Below are 9,509 nucleotides of genomic sequence, written 5' to 3'. Positions count from 1 at the left end.
GAAACGGAAACGGGCCGGGCTGTCATAGCTACAGAAGTGTCCATAGCTTACAACAGGTTCTCTCGATTATATGTGACAAAGCTCTGGATGTGACCCAGATTAGTGCGCACACATTTTGACACCGGTGCTTGCTCTTCGTAATTAACCGCTATTAAATGGACATTGACTTTTGTCACAGTTATTGTGTGGAACTGTATTGAAATATCATAAGGATTATCAGATTCATTTAGTGTGGATATTATCTGATGCACTGTGAACTGGGTTGTCTTAATGTCGTTTTACAACTGTGACACTCATTTTTTGTCGGAGAACATGCTGATAACTAAAAGGTAAGTATTAGTTGTGTTTCAGTTAAATAACAGCTGATGCCATTTGTTGATATTGTGTGTGTATTCTTGACCTGTGTTTATGTAATCACATGAACAATTAAATTGTCTCCATTGCTAACTCTTTCTGTTTTCAGTATTTGAAGGCTTTCATGTTAACCTAAATTGCAACTCATTCCCTGCAGATGAAAAACAACTACTCCAGAATTTTATCATGGCGTCGCGCAGCTATTGCTGACCTCATGCACGGGGCCTGTCTACAACGCGCGGAGTCCCTCTGACGTCACTATTAACGTGACGTCATAGATAGAGCGACAGCCACGTGACCAATGTAGAGTTTGCATTTCACCTCCGGCAAACAAAGATCCCTGCTCGAGGTGTCTACCGCCACTGCCTTTTAATGTCCTGTTCGTCCTAAAAAAATACGACAGCCTGTGCACTTGTGGTACGTACTTTGTAAATTTTACACATACGTAGTTTGAAACAATGTGGGTGAATTTGAGCAATGTATTGTTCTTGGAGGTTCAGTCAGTATAGCCAGACAAACCCCCTGTGCATTGTCCTCCTCTAAAGTAACTTTTTTCGGAGACACCTATTGTCTCCTTGGAATAATTTAATATATATCATGATTCGTGTCAGATTTTGGTTCAGATTCGAACTTGACATTTATTTATTTGTCGACAATAACTGAAAACAGAACAGGTTATAATATATGTCCTTGGCTGCGACCTTCTACATTACCATTAAATTAGGTCAATGTCAAATAATGCATCTCAAGCACTGGCTTTAATGGTATAAAATGGTCTGGTATTGTGATATAGTTATATATGCAACCACACAGTGCCAGTTCTTGCTAAAGATGCATGACATTTATGAAATGCAAGGGCATTGTTATCAGTGCGTTCGCCCTCCCGTCTCAGAGTTGAACGCTCGTGACTATTGATATCATTTATGTCAACACTTGTTGATAAAGGTAAAGATGTTTCTTACTTGTGTTGATACAACTGATAACTGTAGACATTTGAGCGAGATTCTGTATTGCCAAAGGAATGGCATAGATTGCCACAATTCCCCGTAATGTCTCTTCATCATCTGTTTCCCCCTTTTTGCTTCATTATTTGCATGCAATTTGTCAATCGTGTCAATCAAATATCCCTTCTTTTTAATGGTAATATAATCATTATGAAAGGATAGTTGCAGGGCTGAAATTCACTATCAGCTACCAGGATAATTTTCGAACGTTGAGCCTTTCTCAGTGTCTGCCACTATACTGACCATCAAATGTTTAAAAGATTATTGTCATGAGTTAAGTGAATGATCAAACTCAATAAAACTAAAATCGACGAACTCTGAACAAAATTGTAGACTAATACGCAGCTTTTCACATGCACGATATCTATACATGTCGGTATCGGTATATGGTTTCTGTTCTAAGGCACAAAAACTAGCATCACATGGTAAGTCACTGAATCACTGACCGGGTAGAAGTAAGAATACACCCAGAAACATTGCGTCTCCTTTGTTAGAAACGTTGATATCCACTCATTTTCACACTGTAGCACTACTTAGTGTTTTCCATATGTACGAGCCTCTGTGCTGCGAGAAACATACATATAGGCCAGTTCATCGCACATGAGCCGTGTCGGGCAGATCTCAGCTAGAGTGTTGACCTAGTTACACAGAGATAGGTTGTTTAAATAAAAATTGTGCAAGCCGAGAGAATAGTGAGGGACACTGGTTCAAGCCGAACCTAACGAGTTTCAACTGGCTGTGTGTTTTCTTTTGTGTATATGCATCTTCTCAATGGATTTGTATGGAGTATCATATCAGCAAAGTTAGTATCACGTATCACACCATCAAGGTTTGCATCACATCCCGTCATAACAGGTGTTTATTACATCATATTACAACGAGTTTGTGTCACAGCATATCACACTGGGTTTGTATCACATTATATTATTGCGAGTTTATATCACATCATATCATAACGGGTTTGTAACACATATCATAATGGGTGTGTATCACATATCATATCATGACGGGTATCACATCATATCATAACGGGCGTGTATCACATCATATCATAATGGGTGTGTATTACATCATATCATCACGGGTATCACATCATATCATAACGGGCGTGTATCACATCATATCATAATGGGTGTGTATTACATCATATCATCACGGGTGTGTATCACAACAACACATCATAACGAGTGTGTAGCACATCATATCACAACGGTTGTGTATCACACCATATCATAATAGGTGTGTATCACACCATATCATAATAGGTGTGTAGTACACCATATCATAATAGGTGTGTATCAATGCTGTCAATAAAAATAGAAGGCAAATGGTATCCAGTGGTTTGCCAATCTGAAAAAAGTGTCAAAGAAGACGTACTCTTTAATATCTGTTGGTATATCTGGAGCAGGGTGTAGTGGCCACTGTTTATAAAATTGACATTAACATTTTAATAAACGGCATAGACAGGCTTTATGATAATCCTTCCTTTGACACTGATAAGAGCAAATCTATTTGATGTCTTATAACTTGGCCTTATACATCGAACATTGTTACTGATATGGACGATGATAAACAGGTGATTATTTATGTGATAAACGCAGGTGTGTATTTTTGCAATTCTCAGCATTAATTGGTCAGCTATTCAGACAAAAATATGACTGGTTGATGGAACTACTGTTCATTCACAAATGTAAAGGACCACTAAACTCAAGTTTTTGGTACTCTTTTTATCACTGCATATGAAAGACTGTTGGTTAGTCATAAACGAAACACCATTTTCTTTTTAAAAAAAACGAGTGGTTAATTAATACCAAGCGCTTCAAAGTTGCTAAAAGGCCGTCTGCTTCTCTCTCGCCCGCAAACGAAACCGCAGACAGGTTACGTAACTCTGCCGCCAGAGCCCTACAGTGACGTCATAGAAGGAACGGTTTTCAGTTAAATGTATAGAAAATGTGTAGGAAGCTCGTCATTTTGCTGATTTCTCGACGTCACCAAAGACATGCCGAATTGTTGTGTGGCCGTCAATTGTTCCTTGGGTCGGGTGATGGTGTCACTATGCACAGATTTCCACCAGACTCCGTAGTTTGTGCTTAAATTGGTTGTTAGTGTGTGCGAAGTGAGCTTTGTGGAAGCCTGTGGTATATACTAAATCGGATGGTTGATCCCGTACCACGCTCCCAGGATAGAAAAAGGAGTTCAAGTTTCATCGAGTTTATAAAATCAAGACTGCTTACTACACATTGATGGCCAAAAGGATTTTGCATGGATATAACGCTTTCTTCCACAAAACGAGGTTGTGGTCGAAGTGACAATATTATCGTAAGTAATATTATATTGACCCCTTATATTGACCGATTCCAAGAGTGAAATTGTTATGTTATAAGCAATGTCATGTAAAATCCTAATCCTAAAATACATATTTTACTACCAGTAGAAAGTAATTTTGATTTTGTAAGTCAGTGAAAACAAACTTAAATAGCATTCATCCTCATACAGGGCGCCGCCATTTTTGAAAATCGTGAAGTCAAATCCATGTAGACACTTGTCAATATACGTCTTTATACTTGGTCTCATGGTCCTAATTACTTTATAATCATACTTGTATGCATTTTGAAACTTAATAAAAAGAAGCGATTTGCAAATGTGTGACAGGAATGTAATATGTAGACATTTCATAGTTTTCCTATATGAATCATAATTCGCACTCACGCCCTAGTGTATGTCTCTGCATCATTACACTTAACGACGAAAACAATGATTCTCTTGAAAGCTACGACAACGTATTAAAAACAAAAATGCAAATATTAAAATTAAAGTTATAGGAGCAATGTCAGGCTATTACCTTCTTTGGGGAATGTATCCATCAATATCCACAAAAACATCTGCAAATTTCCCAAGTGATGTGTCTTTCAACAATCTAATATCTAATCAATATCCACAAAAACAAGTAATATATAATTCATTTGCAGATTTCCCAAGTGATGTGTCTTTTAACAGTGTAATATACGAAAACGTGATGTGTTGTTTCAGGTTATTCACATCGCTGTATAGTTTCATTGGTTACCCAAGATAGCACACCTGGCAACTAATTGCATAATGTGCGTCATTCTTTTTAAAAAGTTATTTAGTTAGCCAGTAATGAGCATCAATCAGTGTATTGGCGGTTGATCCTTGAAAGAAGGGCGTTGTTTTACATAGACACAGACACGACAGAGTGTACTCAGTATAGATTAGTAAATGTACATACATAAACACTACCTTTTGACAAATCCCCATTTATTTCCCCTTAAAACTAATTAATCAATCAGCGCGTTATCGGTTAATCCTTTGATCGATCCAGACAAAATAAATACCAAATGGAGGCCTTTGTCGGGTAATATATGTGGCGTTACCACTAATTATACCTGTTATATATTCATTAACTGAGCATCAAGTGAATGATGACAAATAACGTGTAGGTTTATACCACCTAACACGGATTACAACCTAGCGACACCAAGTGATTTTGACAGAATCGTCTATGAAAACAAGGGTTGTAACTAGAAAACTAGGCAAAGCAGGAGACAAAACTAAATGATTGTAGATTGTGAGAACATATAGCTTTCATTTTTCTCAACAGCTTTCGCGATTTCAGGTTTGTACCAACCTGTAAACGAAATAGTTCAACCCCTGAAATGTAGATGAATGCTGCACAGACCCTTGTTTCTATACCCACTATTACATCACGGAGACGCTCTGCTCTGATTGGTTGAAATTTCGTTTGCGGCTGAGAATTTTGCAATGTTGACAAAAAAGTCGATTTAAGATAATTAAAGATCGAAATGAGCAGTTTTAATGGCGGGGTTTCATTTATAACGATGTCAGCAAGTGATTTTGCACTTGTACCCTATTAGAGTATATGTGACCTTTAACCGTTTCACTGACAATTAGGAGATGCTTCACTAACACATTCAGATATTTAAAAATGAAAACACAAAGGTAAAGAATATATATACACTTTTTATTAAACATTATTATTTTGCGATATAATTGCATGATAACTACTAGTCTTTTTGAAATGAACAACCCTAATAAAACAACAGCAAACAAACATGGTCGCCATTAAGCTAACTCCGATGAAATCAAATGACTCCGAGCGACTCCTTTGTCAGTCGACTGTATCTGTCCCAACGAGGCGTATTCCTCCCATTATTTGACTGTGATTCCGAATGCTGTTATCTCTCTTGGAACTGCTGTTCAGGACGGGGACCAGTGATGACGTCGCAGATACACGCCTAGTCTGTCGTACCAGGGAGCCTATATAGAGTGTTATAGAGTATCCCTGGTCGTACAGACCCTAAAGCAAATATAATTACCTAAGGAGACCCATGCAAATCTAAAAGATGTGACAAGTCCAGATTCCCTCAGCTTCAGGAAAATGAATAAGTCAAAAAGTCTCAGGGCTCGATTTCAATATACTATTATTTTTTAACTATGAATTTGTTTCACTAAAATGGAGGTTGGGGGTTGGGGGTTGGGGGCTGGGGGTTGGGGTTGTAACCAGAACGATTCCGTGTCATATCGTGCCAGGCATCAGTGTTTATTCGTCCGCATTAACATATTTCCTGTTATTCCGTGGATACTAACTAATGCCCACTTGTTAACAAGCAATCCTCCCGAACTCTAACTTTGTATCCATTTGCAGAATCGCTGTCCGTACTCTGCCGTTCATTGTCATAGCAACCAAAGCGAACTTCCAGAGATCACTGTTATCGAGTAGTATGAATGGTAGGGGAGGCAACTCGCATCTACTTGCATTGTTTGGCTGGATAACGTACGTTTTGTCAGAACGTTCGTGGTTTTCCTGGCAGATGGATTACAATAGCTCGCGGGTTTGTATTCTATGCACAGTGCGCAGGACATACGTCTGTATAAGGGATCTTAAGGTATGATGGTGTTCATGTGTACAGTCCTTATGGTGTAATTGTCTTGTGGATGTTTGAACTGACATTTCGCGAATAGCGAATATACGAATGCAGTATCATCATTCTACTCGTAATCGAATTATCCTGAAGACAGGAAGGACCACGATATCCGTGTCGGTAATACAGTATCGCTCCCTTGAAATAATGTAATTCGTTTTATGGTGAAAATTTCAGTTTGTTTATGCCCATTGAAGATACGATGTCATTATGGTTTTGTACACGCTGGCATCAAATCGACATTGCAGGTGAATTTGTAGGTGGAATAGTGGGATTCTTATTCTGTTGGGGTCAGCAGATGCTGCCTTCAGTTAATATCATCTTACTTCTCACACTATACTTGTACTAATGCTAACTTGTCTTCAGTAGCCCACCCTTGTCATAAGACTATCAGAACATGTCTTCAGTAGCCCACCCTTGTCATAAGACTAACGGAATCCTGTGGTCAGGCTCTGTGACTTGGATGTCACATGTCATCGTATCGAAAATGCTCATGTCGATGCTCATGTTGATAACTGGATTGCCAATTATAGTTTGGTGTAACAAGAAGAAAACCCTAAAAATAAATAAACAGAATCAAGACCCATGTCCAGTGACGGATGGTCTCTGTTTACCTTCTGTGTAGGCAGCTTACAGAATGTATACAGGGTCTCGTTATGCTGACGATCTGTGTCCCATGTTGGAGACTCGGTGTCGACTCGGCTCCGTAATACAATACTCGCTCACAGCAGTCATTATATCACACGATGTAACTGGAAAAGAAAAAAAAAGAAATAAAAGAAAGAAAAAAAACACCCAGGGAAAATCACCCGCGCGCTGTTTGCAGCATATGTTGGAATAATTACTATCATAAATTATTATCTTAGATCGTATCACACTGAGCGGCATAACTGAATGAATGGTCTTTCTCCCCTGCAGAGCTGAATCCGTACATCTAGCCATTGTTTACAATACATTATCTGCAATACATGTATTTGCATTAATTCCGTATATATAATGATATCATTTGATTTGCTATGCTACTGCTCAATAAATAACTTACATAGTGCAAATTGTAGTTGGGTGTATATATCTAACGGATATACATCTGTTACATATTGGTGAAAACGTATGTATATTGAAATAACAGTATGGTGTATTCACGGTTTTGCCAGTTAAGTCTTATAAAGCAACAGTGAAAACGCATCATCGTTGCCAAACATATTTATACTGGGCAAAACAAGTTAGGGATATTGGTATTTTTGTGACTGATATTTTATGACAATGTCAGTGAATAAATACATACTTATTCATAATTTCAAAATTTACAAATATCCCTAACTATTGTTGTCCAGTATACTTTCATCACCACATGTATCAGCAAGGCAGACGAAAAGTGAGAAAAGTGTGAAAAAATATTCACAGATCAAAATGATAAGGCAATCATTGAGAAAACAATGTCGACTGCAGTTTTAACATTCGTTTGACGCTTTCCCCCTTGATCCGGTTTTGACATAGAGTTGCGTGTTATCTCAAATGTGAGAGATGTATTACTGAGGACGCCGTTAAAACCGGCATCTGTCCAATCCGGCATGTTGTAAACACCGGTATAAAATCTCAATCGCATCCCCAGCTTGTACATTTAATATCAGCTTTGGCACATTGTCTAAACCGGATTATTTCTTCAGCCCCAATGAGTGCCGGTTTAGACAGCTTCCACTGTATACCGAAAACTACATAGCGTTTTGTGAGCAGGTATGACTTGTACAGAACCGTGAGAGATCCAGTGCAAGTGCATATCTCCGTCTCAAACGATTTGTTCATTTTCCGAGACACGTCTCATTACAACTGGCAGCCAAGCAGATTTACTTAGGAATGAACCACTTAAAGTAAAGTCCTTGATATGATGGTCTGCAAAATATGTTTCCCAATGTGAAGGCGTCGGGCGGCTAGTATTGTCGATAAAGTGGTTAGGAGTATGAGCTCAAAGTAGATTTTTTGTTGGTTAGCTCACATTACATATATCTACATGGGAATTGTGAAAACACAGGAGTGAGCTTGGTGGGGATTGACTTTAAGGCCTGATCACACTGGTGATCTGTAACAAAGGCCAGTCTATATTTTTACAGTTACAAAGTTGATACGAGAAGTTGAATTGGTAAAAAAATGAAATATGTCTAAACTGATATTTGACATTTTATAATATATTTCGTGTCGCCACAAATAATCACAACAGGAAACAAAAATGAAAGATGTGAAACATTGCACCAAACTTTACAAATTACAAATTTATATTCTGTACAGTTCAGTTATGGCACTGTTGCTTTATAACAAATTAATTATTTTATCAATATCTCTATAAAGAATCCAAATGGTCACAATTCACAGAAATCATAGTACAGATATTACATTTTTTTCAAGATTCATTCCATGAGATACTCAAAGTGTATATAGCACAACATATGAATGTCTCCAAGCGCAAGTCCACGTTTCCGGGTGGACAGTTCTCACTGGTGGTCTTGGTACTTCTTTTTCTACTTAATCCAGTAATCCATGCTTAAGAGGCGACTAACAGGTCAGGCTAGTGGTCAGGCTCGCTGACCTTTTTGACACATGATATCGGTTCCAAATTGCCCACATCGGTGCTCATGCTGTTGGTCACTGGATTGTCTGGTCCAGACTAAATTATATACAGACCGCCGCCATATAGCTGCAATAGTGCTGACTACGGCGTAAAGCTAAACTGACTCACTCTTCTGCCTCTCCTGGTACAGAGTCTGACGGCACTTTCAGATCGTTGAGTTTTTGCTCGACCAACTGGAACTTTATCCTATCGAAAATGTCTGATTGGGCCAGTCTAACGGTCCTCTTTAATCTGCTACGACAACCATCCCAGCTGCTGTTTGTTCAGGGCCTGTCTGTGTGATGATTGTTCCACTCTCGCGACCATGAAGTCTGTGAGTTGCAGACATCTGTTGTCTTAAGACTGCTAGGATTTCGAGTCCGACATCTTCCGCCAAAACTGAAAAAAACAAAAAAGCATATACATTTAAGAAAAATACTTGGAAAGACATAGAAATGAAATAGTTTTTATGATATGATAATACATCATATGATTACATTTTTAATAAAAATAATAAAATGTTTTTAGGGGGGGGGGGGGGGGTTATGGTACGCTATTACATGTATATACCACAAACAAAAGGTATGG

The 9,509-nt window shown here is 38.3% G+C and overlaps 1 protein-coding gene across 2 annotated transcripts in view; it reads left to right on the top strand.

Annotated features, from left to right (window-relative positions):
• The first annotated feature begins 634 nt into the window (after positions 1–634).
• The window catches only part of LOC137269814 (monocarboxylate transporter 12-like), a 29,843-nt gene continuing 20,968 nt past the window's right edge, over positions 635–9,509 (top strand). Inside the window, exon 1 of one of the 2 annotated variants that reach the window (XM_067803651.1) lies at positions 635–771. The gene's annotated coding sequence lies outside the window, so the exon portion shown is untranslated. Of the gene's footprint in view, positions 772–6,156; positions 6,284–9,509 lie in introns of those variants that run through there. The other variant, XM_067803652.1, reaches the window with a different exon arrangement.

This window comes from Haliotis asinina, unplaced genomic scaffold, assembly GCF_037392515.1.
Source record: "Haliotis asinina isolate JCU_RB_2024 unplaced genomic scaffold, JCU_Hal_asi_v2 scaffold_17, whole genome shotgun sequence".
In the NCBI taxonomy this organism is placed as follows: domain Eukaryota; kingdom Metazoa; phylum Mollusca; class Gastropoda; order Lepetellida; family Haliotidae; genus Haliotis; species Haliotis asinina.
The sequence above is the reverse complement of the archived record's forward strand: the minus strand, read 5'-3'. Positions and strand labels throughout refer to the sequence as shown.